Below are 19,212 nucleotides of genomic sequence, written 5' to 3' on the forward strand. Positions count from 1 at the left end.
CAAAAGTGCCTGAGCCCAGTAGGAGGTAAAGCCTTGTTTTGATTTATGTGAAACAAAGGTCTTTCTTTCGTAACAGATATGTTAAATTATTCTTAGGAGTTACCAATCCTTTTCTATTATGCATAGAAAATCAACAATGATTTAACTGCTTTCTAGGAAGGTATAGGTGAATTACAGTATCAATTCTGTGATTTTAAAGTAAATGAACTGATTCATGGGAATTAAAAGTTTTGCCTAAAAGGTGGGCAGGATATGTGTGAGGAGTGTGCCTGAGCTTTCTCCACTTTTAACCTAGTGTTATTTTTAGAATCCTGTCTTATATGTTAAATCTGGTTACATTTTTAAAACATCAACATTCTACTGTCTCTTCAGTGTTTATTCTTGCTTTCCCTTTTCATGTAGAACCCCTAGAGCCCTTTGACCAAAATCAGTTATTCTTGTAAGGTCTATTCGAGGATGTTTCCCTGGAGTCCAGCAGTGCTGAGGTTTTGCTGGTGACTTCCAGAAGGTCAGGATTTCATGGGTTGCCGCTTCTTCTGACCTTCTATTTGACAGAAGTATCCTGTAATTCTAACCACCGTATGACCTCAATTGCCTTGACACCTTCCTCCCCTTCTGTAGTATCACTTGAACAGGAACTGTTTCCTCCTGCAGGATCACTGAGAGGGGTTCACTTTCTATGGAAGGTCATGTCAGAAAGAAGATTGGGAGATAGAGCTTGGTGGCTGGGCAGTCTTCACCTTCCCTGAATGAGCAATGCCTACATTTCACAGCCTTCAGCTTGTGAGATTTCTTCATGCATGTCAGAAACTAGTTTTTTTATGCTGTTGTAACACCCAAAGAAGGAATAGGGGCATGAACAATGGTCATTCATTTATTCAGCAATCATTTACTGTGTGGGAGGCATCCCAGGAACTGGCGATGGGTTACCTGCCCTCAGGAACTCATCTTATAAGAGGCAAAATGAAACATGTTAATAAGCTAGTGCCATTCTGAAGGTGTAGAGTACAGGGGATAAAGAAATTAAGTTTGTTATAAAGTTAAACATACACCATCCTATGACCCAACATTTCCACGCCTAGGTATTTACCCAAGATAGGTGAAAACAAATGTCCACAAATGACTTGTACAGAATGTTCAGAGTAACCTTATTTATAATGACCAATACCTGGAAACAATCCTACATCCATCAACAGGAAAATGGGTAAAGAAACAGTGGCACATCCATACAATGGAATAGCACTCAGCAATCAATGGGAGTGAACTCTTGATACAAAAACCTGGATGAGTCTCAAGAGCGTGTTAACTGAAAGAAGCCAGATACAAAATAATAATAGGCAGTTCTATTCATGAAATGCTAGAACAGGCAAAATTAATCTGTGACAGAAGTCAGTGGTTGCCAGTGGGTAGAGATTGACTAGAAAGAGATAAGAAGGGATTTTCTGGAATGATGGAAATGTTTTATGTTTTGTTTTTCATGATGGTTTCATAGGTATACACAATTATCCACCCCCATTGAACTGAACACCTAAGACCCGTGCATTTTATTGTATGCAAAGCATTACCTGAATTAGAAGAAAAACTTAGGTTCTAGAGTTAGACAAGAGTACATATCCCACATCTGCCTCTAGGCATATATTACCCTGGACAAGATAAATGCCTCTGAGCTGAGCTGCAAGACATTGGACAATAATAGAACATCTTCATAGGGTTGTTGCAAAGATTGAGTTAATGACTGAAGGTACTTAGCTTAGTAAGAATTCAATAAATGTCAGCTACTATTTGCAGGCACTGTGATAAATATAATATGTGATTTTGGAGTTGATGATAAAGTATTTACACTTTTGTGAAAGCCATATCATTTAAGATTATCAAGGATCTTGTATTTACTGGTATCCTTACCATTATTACTATACATACCTCCATTTTGATGTCTTTTTTTTTTTTTTTTGAGACGGAGTCTTGCTCTGTCGCCCAGGCTAGAGTGCAGTGGCGCAATCTTGGCTCACTGCAACCTCCACCTTGCGGGTTCAAGTGATTCTCCTGCCTCAGCCTCCCAAGTAGCTGGGACTACAGGCGCATGACACTATACCCTGCTAAATTTTTTTGTATTTTTAGTAGAGACGGGATTTCACCATGTTGGCCAGGATGGTCTCAATCTCTTGACCTCGTGATCCGCCTGCCCCAGCCTCCCAAAGTGCTGGGATTACAGGCGTGAGCCACTGCACCTGGCCCTTGATGAGTCATTTTTGAAGGTTGTGGGGATTTTAAATGTGAAGTTCCTGTGTACATGATCAAAATACTACTGGGGTTTGGTTTTGCCAGCAGAAGTAAACTCCAAAGAGAGGAACTACCGACTAGGCAAACTCCTTTTTTTGTTTTTTTGTTTTTTCCTGTGGACTGATTTAATGATGATTGTCGAAGCTGAGCCCCCAGATGAGGCTCACATCTTCTGGGAATCCAAGTGAAAGGTTAACATACTATATTCTCTTCCCAAAGATGTAGGTGGGGGGAAAAAAAAAAAAACAACTCAATCTCTGTATCAAAATTAATGTCATGCTTTTTTTAAAACGGGACAAATTATATAACTTGAATTTTCAGTAAAATGCCTTGGACAGAGTGGTAAATTTATAATAGTTTATTTAATCGATTAAGCTTCAATGATTTAATTTAAGTTCAACAAAGCATTTGGGAAAGATGTGATATATTTTGCCAACTCCAAGTGAGGCATTTTGTTGTTGGGTTGGTTTAATTCATTCAGTAAACATTTGTCAAACATTTACTGAGAACGCATTAGCCTCTGGCATTAGCCTCTGGGAATTCAATGATGAATAATAAGACATTGTACCCTCGAGGGTTCATAGACACTCCAGTCACAAGTGTGAATGTGCACACATTTCTTTTGGAATTTTTCTCAGAGCAGAGAGGTCTGTCTCGGGCTAGTCTTTTTGTTTGTTTTTTTGTGTTTTGTTGTTTGTTTTAAGAGCCTCCTGCTTACAGTGGAGGTTTAAAATCCTGGTTCCTTTTAATTGATGTTATTTTCTTAAACATTGGTGTTTCTCATTAAGGCTTCCCTTGTTATTCCTTACTAAAAATAGCAAAAACAAAATGGTCTTATATAAAGGCAGTTGAGTACAGTGGAAAGGTCAGAGACTGTGCAAGCAGAATGACCTACGTTTGAATCTGAGCTCTGCTACCCTAGTAATTTGGAGAGTCCTTTAAGCCACTGTTTCCTCATCTGCAAAATGGTGATAATAATATCTTAAGAGAGGTATTAATATTTATTAGGTTAAGGCTGTTGTAAGGATTAAGTGACAGAATATATGTAAATATAACTAGGCTGGCACCTGATAGGTGTTAATTCCTAACATTTATTGAGTACTTACTAGGAGTCAAGCACTGTCTAATACTTTTTGTGTTGACTGATTTTACCTTCCTCACACTCCTATGAGGCAGGCACTATTACTATCCCTTTTTAAAGGTGAGGAAACCAAAGTCACAGGTTAAATAACTTGCTGAGGGTATGGAGGTGCCAGGGTTAGTACCCAATACCATCCTGTCTTAATCCTCGATGAGGTCCATAATAGATGTCAACTATCCCTTTTAGATATGATTAATTAATGGATGAGGTCCATAATAAATGTCAACTATCTTACCCTTTTAGATATGATTGTTTTATACTAATAAGTGGAACTAACTAGTGCCCTGCTTATGGCTGCATGCAGATTAATACTGGTGGTGGGGGATGGTTGACTCCTTGAATATGTTCTTAAATGGTTAATGGGTCTACCACCTTTGGGGGTTTGTGGGATGCTTTTTGGAAAGGCTGTAACGAACATGTATTTTCTTTTCCCAGCCCCTCACAAGTTCACCTGTCAAGTGGCCCACTCTGACACTATCCTTCACTCCTTACCCTCAATGACTCCAATTAGGAAGTCAGTCGATTTATTTGTGAACAAAAAATTGGAGTATCATGGCTGCCTGTTAGAATTTGACCTCTGCTTTGTGAGGTTTACGTAGGGATTGACATAGATGTAATATTTCTTGGTCTCCAAAAAAAATAGCAAGGTAAGAAATGTGCCCCAGAGCACTGTTACAGTAAGAAGAAAAGTCTACCATTGATCCTGGATGTTTCATATTTCCTGTTTCCATTGGCATTTTCTCAACTCTCAGATTCTGGAGAACCTTGAGCTAAAACTTTAAATAAAAATAAGTTCCAAGTGGTAGGTTGAAAATCCTACTGATTTAATGAAGACGAAGTCACCTTGACCAATTCATTAAAGTAATGTGTGGATGCCCAGGAGAAAAGGTAGTTAAATAAATATGGATCCTAGTACCTGTTCCTGTGTGAGCCTTTTCACTTAATTTCTCCCCCAAGGTCCTGAGTGTTGTGCACGATACTCTGGATTATTGGTCCTGACATCAGAGCCTCTCCACTGCAGTGTGGGGTTAGCTAGGCAGCCAGAATCTCTGGACCATTTCCTCAGCCACTCAAGTGGTGCCACGTTGGTCTATTTCCAGACCCATCGAAGAAGCCCCTCAGCATGCAGAGACCTTTGGACTGAAACCAGGTGGTGCAGAAAGAAGCCCCTAAGCAAAGTGTTGCTTGCAGCCCTGTATCAGAAGGAGTGCCACTGTGTACCAATTCTGTCCATCCAAATGAGCTATATTATTTCGGGGCAAAATGACTGGGAAATGAAAGTATTAGGACTCTGCTCTCTGATGGGGAAAAAATAAACTGGAAGAAGAACCTACAAGGATCTTAGCTGTCTGCTTGTCCCTGACACTCTTGAGGCCTTGTGCCAGGCCGCTTTGCTGTGCAAAAGCTCCACTTCAGTCTTTTAGTCTGACTCACAATAGACGCACATGGTTGAAGTTAGGAGAATTGCAGGACTGTCACTTGAAGTCCCTCTCAGCCTCTTCACCATCGCCTCCAGCCTCTTTCCCTCTAACATTAAGCCCTTTGTGTTGGTTCCCATGGTTACCTCCTCACTACTGGCAGCTGGAATGTGATAGTGAGAGGAGGCTGCCTCCCCTACTGAGCCAGGTCTGGCTGGGGCGGAGGCCATTGATCCGCAGCTGGATTCATGAAATGGGGTCACAGTCCAGTACCTTCTCTTTGTCGTGGGTTCTGTACCTTTCCCAGGCTTGACATATCAGGGTTGCAGTGGGAGGGGACGTGGTGGGTGATGGACTGCTCACAGGGCATATCCTGCCATAGGCTGGCCTGGCCTGGCCTGGCTGTCCCTGACCTGCCAAACTCCTCCCTGAGGTCACCCTTCCCTGTGTGAATGCCCATTCAGGGGGAAGGGGCTGCTCTGCCTGGTCAGATAAAAATGATCACTCACTTCCCTACCTGCTTTCTGCTCAGATTCTGTTCCCATTACCATCTATTCTTAAGTTAGTCAACATGAACAAGGGCAGGCTCCAGTCTGGAAAGAATTTGCACCAAAGGCATGTTTTCACATCCAGCTTGGAAGACCAGGCAGGCTCTGGGAACTGGGGGATAGCACAGGGATTCAAGGTTCAAGACGAGAGCAAAACTAGCTGAGAGGTTTTTGTTGTTGTTTTTGTAAGAGACAGGGTCTTGTTCTGTTGCCCAAGTGGGGTGCGGTGGTGCAATCATATCTCACCGCAACCTCGAACTCCTGGGCTCAAACAATCCTCCCACCTCAGCTTCCTGAGTAGCTAGGACCACAGGCACATGGCACCACACCCAGCTAATTATTATTATTATTTTTTGTAAGAGATGAGGTCTCACTCTGTTGCCCAGGCTGGTCTCAAATGCCTGGCCTCAAGTGATCCTCCCACCCTGGCCTCCCAAAGCACTGGGATTAAGGTGTCAGCCACTGTACCCTGCCCTGAGAGTTTGTCTTGAAGCTATTTCCTGACATACTATTTGGAAGTTTCTTAAATTCCTTCTCATTTAGAGTCTGGTGGGCCCCAGAGTTGAGGCAGGACTTGGAATTACAGGTGGAAATTAAGCAGCCCTGGTGGTGAGGGTGAGGGGAGGTAGTTCCTAGTAGAAAGCACCCAAAATCAACACTCCTGAGGAATTCAATACTGGAAGAATTGTTATGCTCTTCTTGGGACAAGGCAAATCTGTTTTCAGAGATCTTTCAGCCCTGTAGGTATCTAACTAAGCACTTAAGTGATGCGATTGTGGGAGAAGGCAGTTAAGGGCACACTCTGAGCCTATAATAGGTTGGGTCCAAGCTTTACCACTTCCTTTGTGATCTTGAGCAGGTTATTTAAGTTACATTTGCTTCAGTTTCTTTTTCTGTGAAATGAGGACAGCACTTCATGAGGTTGCTGTAAAGATTAAATTTGTTATGTAAAAATACTTCGTATGTTGTACAGCCAGCACAGGTGCCAATTGTAATGTTTTTAAATGTTTTGAGAATGTCATGCTAAACTGAGGACATAGATTTTATCAGTCCTACTTTGTGGTGTATATGCCAGTGGGTCCAGAATTCCCTTGGAGAGCACAGGAAAGTGCTGGGGTGAGCAGGAACATACAGAATGAGGAACAAAAGAATTCAAGCATTTATGACCTACCCTATGGTAACTAAGAGAAAGGAAAAACGAAGGGATAAGTAGAAAATCAGCCCATGGAACTACAGTCACAAACACCTTGAAAAGGTCTACGGTAAGCTGTAAACCATTACTTTTCCACAAATGGGCTGCAGTTTGGTACCTTGATGTCCATGTAAATTGTGCACCTAAAGAATATAAAATAACCGCTGGGAAAAGCTGAGTCCCCCTTTGGGTGATAGCAAAGGTTGGAAACATTTAGGTTTGATATTCGGAGGCATTTAAATAGCATGGAATGTCTATTATATACCCTAAAAAGCAGAACGAATCTTGGATATTATGGACACAAATGCATTTGGCACGAGCTTAAAAAAAGTGCATGTGAGCTTCTTTCTAAGACCCAATAATCCTCTTGGGCAAAGTAAGGATTAGGCCTCCCTCACAAACAAGGCAGCGAGTTCATTTTTGCTAAGATTCCTCAGCTGATGCCAAATTTAGCAAGGGACCCATTTTTCCCCAATGAATGACAATCACCATTTACATTTTTAATGTCCACTCCTTTAGGCAGGTCTAGAGCTGGAGCAACTTATTTGCATATAGATGGGAGACAGGACCGTGGATCCTACAGACTACATTGGGATCCCCAGGGACCTTCCTGAGCCAGAGTCCCTTTACCTCACTCACTTACAAAAGGGAAGGGGTCTCTTACCCCAGGGCCTGAAGTAGGAAGGACTCGGGCTGAAAAAAGCTGGGACCAAACTCATTCTGTTTTAAAGACAGCCTTGAAGATGCATTCACCAACAGCCATCCCTGCCTAGTGCCTGCCACTCCTGCTGGTGAGAGGCAGCCTCTAGGCAGCTCTTTTTAATTCTGTCATCCTTGACCTTGAGGAACCCTTTCTTTCACACCAATCACTGGGTCCTCTATATCTGTTCCCAAGGAACTCAGGTAATGCCGTGTATTTCCTGTTCTTAGCTGCAAAAAAAATCCCTCCACTTTGGATTTAAATATTTATATTCCTCCCCAAAGGTTTTGGACAGTTTGTAGTTGCCCTTTTTAAGGAATTAACCTATCAAGACACCACCATCCTGTCACCCTCCCCATGGTGACTTTCCACATCCATCTCCCTTATGTAGAATGTAGACCGCGTTGACTGAATGACGATAGCACCTGTCTTTTTTTTTTTTTTTTTTTTTTTTGGGGGGCGGGGACGGAGTCTTGCTCTGTCACCCAGACTGGAGTGCAGTGGCGCAATCTCGGCTCACTGCAAGCTCCACCTCCCGGGTTCACGCCATTCTCCTGCCTCAGCCTCCCGAGTAGCTGGGACTACAGGCACCCACCACCACGCCCGGCTAATTTTTTGTATTTTTAGTAGAGACGGGGTTTCACTGTGTTAGCCAGGGTGGTCTCGATCTCCTGACCTCGTGATCCGCCCGCCTTGGCCTCCCAAAGTGCTGGGATTATAGGCGTGAGCCACTGTGCCCGGCGATAGCACCTGTCTTGTAGTGGTTGTTAAGCCACAAGGTAGATAATACTTTGCCCCCTTTTCACAGATGAGGTCCTGAGGTTCAGAGAGAATAGTGGCCAGGAACTGGCAGAGGTCAGATTAGAACCCAGGCTGATCCAGCTACAAATCCTGTATTTGCCTCCCCAACAAGACTGGAGGTCAGAAGCTGTCTTTTATTCTACGCTGATTCCAACTCGGAGCCTGCATGTAGAACATGCTCATCCCTTGTTGATGTAGGTATGCAGATCATGTTTTCTCACTTGGGATTTGCCGTGTATGCCCTCCCCCTGCTTTTTACCTGTGGTCCATCAACTGTTAAAGGTAAAGGGACCCCCAGGCTCATCTGTACCAACCTCCTCATTTTACACATGAGAAAATAGGAGCCCAGGACATGAAAATGACTTGCTCATAGCAATACAGAGAGGGCCTAGTACAGGTGTCCTGGCTGCAGGTCCAGAAATGCTTCCTGCTATAATAGTGCATGTATATATGGCCTTTTAGAGTATCTACTTGACCATCCGTGCTCCTTTCTCTGATGTTTTGTGGCAACAGGGAAGAAGGATTACCAAATCGACTTTCCTGCTTTACTTCCACCATGTTTGTTGCATGTTCTCTTTCTTGCTCCTCTCCACAAGTAGCTCCTTTCCAAAGTGCTTTTCTGGAGATGATTAATGGTACTGCACCATGCAGCATAGTCTAGGAGAGGCATGTCAGAGGTATTTTGACTGGGATGTGTTCTATGTGACCCCAACTTTACCCTTTCATGAGACTCCCCTGATGCAGGATGTTAGCCCAAATTTGTGGCTTCAGCCGAGGGTCTGAGCATTGGCTGAGTTATATTCACACTGATGTAGTCCAAGCAGAATATCAGCAACAGAGCTGTATTCTGGGAAGACAGTGATTCCCATTCAAATGAGACAGGAGAGATACTGCAGGGAACCCACCAGGAAGCTGGCCTCATGTCCACTTGGCATATTTTTATTAAACAAATACTTATTGGGCATCATCCAAGGAAGAGAACCATATGGGGCCAAGGAGGAAAGGAGAATCCCAAATAAGATTAAGACTATTACATCATAGTTAAGAGCATAGACTTTGTCATCAGCCAGATCTGGATTCAAATTCTTTTTTCACCAGCATTTGGACAAACTTTCTGCACTTCTTTGAGTCTCTTTCCTCATGTATGAAGTAGGGACTAATAGCAGAAAGTCACCTGCCTTCAAGGTTGGCTGTAAGGATGGTAGGAAGCTGTGCAGGTAACAGTTTGGCCCCAGCCTGGCTCAGAGCATTCCATAAGGTAATTGCAACTTTGAGGACTGATGCTTGGATACCTGCCCTCCCTGGGGCATGCAACTGGGGAAGCAAGCGTCTACACATACTGTGTGAAAGTGAATGACAAGGAAAGGGAGGCATGCTGATTGTGGGCTGCTCTCATGGTCTCTTTTCCCAGCACTTATGGTTTGGATGTATATATTTACTCCATTAATTTTGCCTTTCTTCCCATTAATTTATAATTCCACAGAGGGAGGGATCGTGTCTGTTTTGCCACAAGTCCAATGCCTAATCTGATGTGTGGCCTGTGGTTAGCCCTTTGTAATAGTTGTTTGAATGAATGGATGATTGGGCTGGGTATAGATGTGACCAGGCTCTGGGTTTCACCATGAAATATCTTTTTTTTTTTTTTCGAGACAGGGTCTCACTCTGTCACCCAGGCTGGAGTGCAGTGGCACGATCTTAGCTTGTTGCAACCTTCCTCTACCTCCTGGGTTCAAGTGATTCTCTTGCCTCAGCCTCCTGAGTAGCTGGGATTACAGGTGTAAGCCACCACGCCCAGCTAGTTTTTGTATTTTTAATAGAGATGGTGTTTCACCACATTGACCAGGCTGGTCTCAAACTCCTGATCTCAAGTGATCTGCCTCCCTCAGCCTCCCAAAGTGCTGGGATTAGAGGCGTGAGCCACTGCGCCTGGCCCTGAAATATCTATCTTAATATATCCTGCATCATTTCAGCAGTGTGACTGGTGCTTGAAAGTTCTTAGGGCAGGAGTGCCATCTGGATGTCAGGGGTAGGGACTTCATCATTTCTCTAGATCTAGGGACAGTTGGACTTGAGAGGGGGGTCTCATCTGAATTTCAATAAGTCTGCTTTCTTCTTCTGAAGCTTTCCCTTTAAAGAGGCATTTGGTATTAAATGTTTGCTACTGTGTCAATGGACTTTTAGGATCACAGAATCCAAAGGCAGTATGGAACAAGAAAGCATAAAAATTAGAGTATGGGACCCTGCTGTGCCAATCGTGTAGCTTACAAGTCCTGACCTTGAGCGAATAACTGTCCCTCTATGAGGCTGTCTCTGCATCTGTTAAATGGGGATAAATAATACTTGCTTTACTTGCCTTTTAGGATTATTGAGGGCCAAATGAAATAATGTTTGGGAAAGTGCTTTATAAGCTATAATCTGGTATTAAAGTAATGAATAATGGTTCGCTGCAGAGATTTGCATGGTTCTCTGGGAACACTCATCTGTTACTGTAGGCTAATGATAGAGGATAGGGAAAGAAAGGCCTAGACTGAATTTTTTCAGGAGGTATTTATCTCTCTCTACTGATACTAGTTTCACAGAAACCCTGCTTCTTCCTCCATTGACTATTTTCAGCAGTTATTGGAGCTCCCAAAGTAATCCCCTTCACCAACTAGTGTGAAGTCTTTCTACTGCCCAGATAAGCTCTCAGGATAGGCACCTCCATTTCCTAGAGAGGATTTTCCTTTAAAAATGTAGAAAATTTAGACCCTTAGACTTATTCTATTAAGAAAAAATAAGGCTCATTTTACTTTTTCTGATAATTAAAATAATAAACATTAATTGTAAACAATTTGCAAGACGTAGAAAAAAAGAGAAGAAAAATAGTACCCATAATCCTGTCACCCAGTAGTAACATTGTGGAATACTTGCTGGTGTATTGTTTTTATGCATATATTTTATCTCATATGAATAACAAAAGAGTGATGTGGAAAAATGACAGGCATATATGGTTTGATATGTAGTTGATGCCTATCAAAGTATACAAAGCCCAGTAATCCTAAAAGGAATCTAATGGGGTAGGTAGTGGAGAGGGTGAGGCCTTTAGCCATAGCTCTTTCTACTTTTTTTTTTTTTTCCATTTACACAATATTTTCATCATTAATTTAATTTTTAGAGATGAGTCTTGCTCTGTTGCCCCTGGCAGTGCAGCCTCGATGTCCTGGGCCCAACAATCCTCCTGCCTCAGCCTCCCAAGTGGCTGGGGCCATAGGCACGCGCACCACACCTGGCTAACTTTTTTTTACTTTTTATAGAGACTGGGTTTTGCTATGTTGCCCAGGCTGGTCTTGAACTCCAGGCCTCAAGCAACCCTGCTGCCTCAGCCCCTCCCAAAGTGTTGGGATTACAGGCCACTGTGCCTGTGCTCAGTATTTTTAATAATATATGCAACTCATCACATGAGTTCAGCTGTGGAGCTCTTTCTACTTTTTAATTTAATTTTTCTTTTCTTCTGTAAAATAAGGATGATTATTGCCTCAAATGATAAGAAGATTAACTGAATTAGTGTTTTTAAAGCACAAATAATCTGGTACATACCATGTGCCCAGTAAATGTAGGTTTCAGTTCTATGGATAAAAATTGAATAATTACTGCCAGGCACTGTTCTGATTGCTTTATACATATTAATTCATTCAAGCCTCACATCTACCCTTTGATGAAGGTGCTATTAGTATTCTTATTTTATAGAGAAGGAAACAGGCACAAGAGGTTAAGGGACCTGCTCAAAGTCAAACACCTTGCTAGGTGACAGAGCCAGAACAGCACCCCAAGCTGCTGGCTCTGGAATCCACATCATCCATATACATTACACAGCCTGCTGCTTGTTGGAGTTGTCTTAAGATCTAGGCTCTGCATGCTTGTAGCTAGGGGCACACCGCTTCCATGAAGATATCATCTGTTCAGCTGTAAAGCCCTTGTGAGAGCCCTTGGTTTTCTTATGCACTTGTCCTGGGCTACTAGCTGTGTCAAAGGGCTCCATGGGTAGAGAGACTGATGTCAGCAGTAAACTGAAGCAGATTAATATTTATTAGGTAGGTTAAAAGATTTGGCAGGTCATTTGGCTTTTTCTCCTATCCACCCTTTCCTCCTCTTTCTGCAAGGTTGACATAGAGGTCATTGGCTAAGATCTAGAGATAATCAAGCTTACGGTTTCAGAAAGAGTCAAAAACATGCTGAATGTTACTGCGGTATATTGAACACCTGGATTTGTTTGGCAAGTTTCAGGGGGAAATCAAGTGAAAAAAAGCAGCAGCCAAAGCAGGAGGTGCAAATGGACAGAGGTTTGAGACCTACAAAGTGCATCTCTGCAGAGCTGAAGGGTTATGTATGGCCCTCCTGTAATAAAACCAGCTGCAGACCAGGGTAGGTGAGCAGAAAGACAGGAGGAGGCTTTAAGTACAAATGAATGTCATGCCTATGACTAAAACACTAGATAGGATACAGGCCTGAGGGCATGCAGAGGGAGTTTCATAGATGGTAAATAATGACTTAAACAGCAAAAAAAGATGAGTAATGAAAGGACAAGACCCAGAAGGTTAAGACTTAAATGTGTAGGTTACAAAAGGTCAGTAACAGGAACAAGGGGGCCTTTAAAAGAAAGGGCAATTCATTGAGATGTCTGTGAAATGGCTGATCAATGGTCAGTCATCAGAAAATGAAGAGCACCTATGTTTGGCTAAGAACGGAAATCTGTGCCTGAGGGCATCACTTCTTAAAATCTTCAGACACTGAAAAAGCCTCTAATCTAAGGTTTTTTCAGCCTTCAGCCTCCTGGAGACTCAAGAGAAAAAGTGCTGAGAAATCTACAACTATGACATTAGAGACCTGCGAACCCAAGAGAAGGGGGATGACAGGATAGAGATGCAATAGTAAGGCTCAATTCATGGATGAAGGACACAGAGTAGAAGAAAAACTTGAAAACCAAGAACATGGCTTTAAGTAAGACAAATTGCCACATAAACGAGTGTACACACCCAGCATAAATCAAAAGGAATTTCTCTAAAGGATTCTGAGGACAAACTTAGCCCTGTATAAATGCATCCTGTCTACTTAATCACAAAAAGCATTCTGATTGCCTCCAAACATAAGGCAACAAAATTGCACTGAGCCATACCAGCTGTTTGTCGAAGGGGCTCGGCCATAGTCTCCCAACTCCCAACTTTTCTTGTCTGCCCCAAGAAAGCCTGCCACTAATGAGAAGGATCAAAAGTTAGGGCCAGATTCTATTTTCAGGAAGAAATCAACTCAGAGATTGATCTAGAAAGTAACTGGAAGAAAAGAAGATCCCACATTTCCCAAAATGGATATTATGAACAGTTTAATGCCCTTAAGGATTTAATGACATAGAACTTTGTTTCGGATGCATTACAATTATTTCCTTTACAGTTTCCTATGATTCATTCAGTAAATATGCATTGTGTGCCTACCATGAGCCACTCTCACTGTGCTAGGCCTTGGGTGTGTAGAAGTGTCAAAAAACAAGGCTGAAGAAAAGCCAGAGGTGGACCCTGACCTGGCTGAGCTTATGTCTTAACGATGAAGCAGACAATGCACAAGTGAACAATTTCATGTGGTTATAAGTGCAGTAAAGGGAAAGATTGGGTGCCAGGAAAGAGTATTTGCATTAGGTAAGGCTGTCTCTGAGGAGGTGATGTTCCAGTTGGGAGCAGAAACTAAGGAGTGGTCAGCCAAGTAATGAATTGGGAAGAATATTCCAGGCTTAGAGAACAGCATGTGCAAAAAGCAAAGAGCTTGGCAAGTTTGGGGAACCTAAGGAAGGCCAGTGAGGTCAGGATGCAGTAAGGGGAAGGGCTGAAGGAGGGGCAGGAGCCACGTCACCTGAGACCTCACAGGCCAAGTAGGGGAACCTGGATTTTATCCAAAATGCATAGGGAAGCTACAGGATTTCATCAGGGAATGACATCATCAATTTACACTTTTTGAAAGGTGGTACTGGCTGCTGGGTAGACACTGGATTGGAGGAGACAGAAGTGGAAGTGGGTGGCCAGTGAGGAAGTATTCCTTCCTGGATGGAACATAACAAAAAAGGAGGAAATGGCTGATTCTAACAGACAAAACCAAGCACTTCCCTAAGGTTGTAACAGCCCATGCCAAGGAGACATGATTCCTCCATCTCACCCTCCCCTTTAAGGATAAAATAGAAAAATGCAAACTCAATAGAAACCAGGAAGCAAAGGGACCTGGAGAGACCATGACTGCTGGCTCAGTTCCTTGTCTTTTACTCCAGTTTCCCCAGCCTTCCCTAATTAGTACAGTGTTCAAGAGAGCCCTAAGGAACTGAATGATCTGGAATCCTTTCTTCTTGTATTGGCTGAAACTCAGTTCAGAAAGCAGTTAATGGGTACTATTAAAATACCAAATAGGTTGGGCATGGTGACTCATGCCTGTAATCCCAACACTTTGGGAGGCCAAGGTGGGTGGATCACTTGAGCTCAGGAGTTTAAGACCAAGACCAGCTCGGGCAATGTAGTGAGACTCTGTCTCTACCAAAAACAAAAAACAAAAAACAAAAAACAAAACAACCATTAAAAATCAGCCTGACATGGTGGTGCATGCCTGTGATCCCAGATACTTGGGAGGCTGAGGTGGGAGGATCACTTGAGCCTGGGAGGTCGAGGCTGCAGTGAGCCAAGATTGTGCCACTGCACTCCAGCCTGGGTGACAGAGCAAGACCCTGTCTCAAAAATGAAATGAAACAAAAAGCAAATAAGAAAGCAGTCAGTCTATATTCTGGAGTTATGAATATTGGGTGGCAGGCGGAGCAAATATGAATGTCCTCATCATGGGAAGTAGAAGAAATATGTGGGTGGCTGGCCTGGCTTTCTTGTTTAACTGTCTGGAAGAAGAAAGATCATACTGCAGTATAGTTTTTTTAGCCTCTGCTAAACTTTCTCAGGTCAGCTTTGATTCCTAGCTCATCACTCATAATATTGAGATACAGATACTGGAGAACAGCAAGAAACATAAACATAAAACAACTCCAAGAAATGTCTTGTTAGTTTTGCCAACAAGTTAACTTGTGAGTTAAAAGGAGATAGGAGGGAAGAAAGGCTGCAGATCTGTGGAACATTTAGCAGTACAGTTGACCCTTGAACAACACGGGGGTTGGGGATGCTGACCCCCTAGAGTAAAAAATCCATTTACAACTCTTGACTACCCTAAAACCTAACTACCAATAGCCTACTGTTGACTGGAAGCCTTACAGTTGATTAACATATTTTGTGTGTTGATTAACATATTTTGTATGTCATATGCATTATGTACTATATTCTTTCAACAAAGTATGCTAGAGAAAAGAATTTTTTGTTTTGTTTTGTTTTTTGTAGTTTATTTTTGAGATGGAGTCTCCCTCTGTTGCCAGGCTGGAGTGCAATAGCGCCATCTCAGCTCACTGCAACCTCCGCCTCCCAGGTTCAAGTGATTCTCCTACCTTAGCCTCCCAAGTAGCTGGGATTACAGGCATGTACCACCACACCCAGCTAATTTTTGTATCTTTAGTAGAGATGGGGTTTCACCATGTTGACCAGGCTGGTCTCGATCTCTTGAACTCGTGATCCACCTGCCTTGGCCTCCCAAAGTGCTGGGATTACAGCATGAGCCACTGTGCCCAGCCGAAAAGAATGTTATTATACTAAGAAAATCATAAGGAAGAGAAAATACATTTATTCATTAATCAAAAATGGATCATCACAAAGGTCTTCATTCTCATTGTCTTCATGTTGAGTAGGCTGAGGAGGAGTAAGAGGATGGGTTGGTCTTGCTGTCTTGGGTGGCAGAGATGGAAGAGGTGGAAGGGAAGATGGGAGAGGTGGATACAGTTGTTTGAAAAAAAAAATCTGCATATAAGAGGACCCATGTAGTTCAAACTCCTGTTGTTCAAGGGTCATCTGTACTTTAGTCATTCAACAAATATTTGTTGAGCAACTCTCTGTGCTGGGCACTAAGCTGAGCCAGTTTATCTTTGTTGACCTGTGGAAGAGAGAGACCAGCAAGCTGGCAACTAGCAGCCAGTGTGAATTGCACTTTGAGGTGCACATCGATAGCCAGTGTGCTGTACTGCTAGCACACAAGGGGCCACCTCACCCCGACTTCCACAGTTCCTCTGGGTAGAGGAAATGATGTCGAAATTGAAACCTGAAGGATGAGTGTGGATAAGCCAGGAGAGGATGGTACCTTTCGGGACCTGGAAGTAGCCCCATAGGCCTGGAGAGCATATAGTTTATCCCAGTATCTTTCACTTGAACTGGATTCATTGATTTCCAGGCTTCTACAATGTATCGTTGGTTATCTTTAAGTGAGACATTGTACCTTTTAGTATCTTTTAAGTAAAAATGACCTCATTTGGTAATATGTTTAGTTAATGATTCTACCATCACCATGCCCTACCAAATCTGGGTTAGTAATTCTAAAGCCTACACAATTTGTGGCATAAATTGAACATTTTTAAAACCTGCTAAACTGAAAGGAAGGAGAGTGAGTGGTTGACAGTCCCAAAGGAACATGATTCCATGTGTGGTTTGAGCAAATTTACATAACTTCTCTGTATCTCAGGTTGTCAATCTGTAAAATGGGACTTAAACCCTCATTCATTCTTTCCTTCATAAAAAAAGGTTATGGGAGTATCTGGCACATGGGAAAGCACACTTTTTTTTAAAAATTTTATTTTAAAGAAACACTTGGAATAATCTGCCTGAGTCATGTATGACCATTGGAGCACCAGTGGGGCACCATTGCCTGATGAAGTCAGAGCACACTGCAGACTGTCTATGGCAGTCTGTTTTGAGGCTGTTAATGTAGTAAACTGAGGTGGGTAAGAAAATGTGCATTCTAGAGACAGCATGAGTTCAATGTACAGGTAAGGTGTTCAATGTACAGGTAAGGCAGAAGGAAGAAAGGGCAAAGAAACAATTCCAGGGCCCTGGTTTCTCGGATGACAGGCTTCCCAACACTCATGCCAGGACTATTTTCTACCTAGGTTCACTATGGGTTTTTTTTTTGTTGTTGTTGTTGTTTTTGAATACATGAATTTTGTTGTTGTTGTTGAGACGGACTCTCGCTCTATCTCCTAGGCTGGAGTGCAGTGGTGCAATTTGGCTCACTGCAAGCTCCGCCTCCTGGGTTCATGCCATTCTCCTGCCTCAGCCTCCTGAGTAGCTGGGACCACAGGTGCGTGCCACCATGCCCGACTAATTTTTTGTATTTTTAGTAGAGATGGGGTGTCATCATGTTAGCCAGGATGGTCTCAATCTCCTGACCTCGTGATCTACCCACCTCGGCCTCCCAAAGTGCTGGGATTACAGGCGTGAGCTACCATGCCTGGCCTGAATATACGAATTTTTAAAATGTGTGTTTGTTGCCCAAATTATTCCAGAAAGAGTTGAAGGGAGGAAAGGTGTGCTTGGTGTGCTGGTGATTCTAGCACTTACTCTCTCCAACCTGATTTCTAGTTTGTGTGCTGCATCCAGACAGCTCACCCAGGTGCCCAGGCTTTTTCTGGCATCCAGAGCCAACCCATCCAGGACAGGAGGGCAGAAGATTAGGAGGGGCAAAGATTAGCCTAGGGGTTGGGATTAACAACAATCAAAATGGGTTTCAGGATTCTCACACTCAGTTGCTAATTTCCACTGGTCCTCTAGAGGTGACAAGTAGTAGGATAACATGGTTTTGGGGGCAGTGCTGGGGTACTGGTCTCTGCTTTTCTAGGGTAGAAAGGAATCATGCATTGAAAATGCTTAAATCGATGGAAGGATTTTATGTTCCTCATGCTTCCTGCTCTTTCTGGTCTGCCTGCTCTTCCTGCCAGCCCTTCACTGTGACAGTCACCACTCCTAGACTTCTGTCTCTAGGCATCTCCCAGGAAGGAGAAGTGAAAAGGAAAGAGAAAAGACTGAGGTCTCTGGTGCCCAAGACACTGTGCAAAAAAAAAAAGATGGAGTTAAAAAATGAGGAAGTTATTAAATACTACAAAGGTTTTATGAAAGCTCAGGCCTGGTCTTGATTGTTTCCCCCCAGCAAACAAAGTTAGGGTCTAAAGGGGTCCTGGAATGGAAAAGTCCCTCTCCTGGTTGTACCAGTGGGTGGTCTTGGAGGGTGCTGTTTACACTCATGTAATACTGTCAGGTATTGGATGGTGAGGTATCTTTCAATCTACTTTCTAGTCACTGATTGTTCCTATGCATGCATTATATAGATGACAGAACAGGCACAGAGAAGACAAAGTCACAGAGCTGCTCAGTGGGTAGAGCCAGGACTCAGACTCCAGAGCCATGCTCCTAACCGTGGTACACTGCCTCTTGGTTTCACTTTACAATGGATGACGAGCCTGAGACTCAGAATTTACTTGACCAATGTATTCAGTTCATTATTGACTTAACCTCAACCAGTTTTCAAACTTCAAGTCTAGCACTGTATCAAATATATCCAAAGCCAAGAATCCTAAATTCGGTGAGAAAAGTAATGTACAGAAGGAGGTGGTGGTACTTAGATATAACGAAGGTAAACGTGAAAACTTGAGCTTAGAAATGGAAACTCCCTGTTGGCCTCCTCGCCATCTCCCCCATGCTGCAGAATAAAAAGAAATCCTTTCATTTGCCTTAGGATTTAGGAAAGAAAGCTCTTTCACTTCCGTTCTGTGTTCCAGGAAATAGAAGGCCAGATGGACGGGGCTTATTCTTAACAGCTGTTCAGTAATCCCATCCCCTCTCAGCCAGGGCCTGTGCAGAGGAGGCACGGCCTCATTTGTACCTTCTCCAGATTCCTGTTTATGGGCCCACCAGTCGGATCTCAGAGGCTTAGAAAAATCCTTGAAGACAGAAATTGAAAATAAACCACCGGTTCCCCACAAACAGAGATGATGACAAAACTTCAAAGCCTGATGCAGGGGACAGTGTGATGAGACATCAAGAGTACAGTCAGGATGCTTAGAAATTCATGACCTGTCACTGTCCTAAGGAGAAGAAATGTGCCTGTTCCCATGGCGGAACACATTGGCCATGTAGGGCTTAAAATTTTTCTCTGACTCCCTGAGAGTATGGAGGAAGAGAGTTATGGGAATGTGTTAGGGGCTGGGGGTG

The 19,212-nt window shown here is 43.0% G+C and overlaps 1 protein-coding gene across 3 annotated transcripts in view; it reads left to right on the top strand.

The window, feature by feature from the left end:
- SHROOM3 (shroom family member 3) overlaps window positions 1-19,212 on the top strand; it is a 345,976-nt gene that overhangs the window by 255,557 nt on the left and 71,207 nt on the right. The window lies entirely within an intron of this gene.

Source organism: Chlorocebus sabaeus, chromosome 7, assembly GCF_047675955.1.
Source record: "Chlorocebus sabaeus isolate Y175 chromosome 7, mChlSab1.0.hap1, whole genome shotgun sequence".
Taxonomy (NCBI): Eukaryota; Metazoa; Chordata; class Mammalia; order Primates; family Cercopithecidae; genus Chlorocebus; species Chlorocebus sabaeus.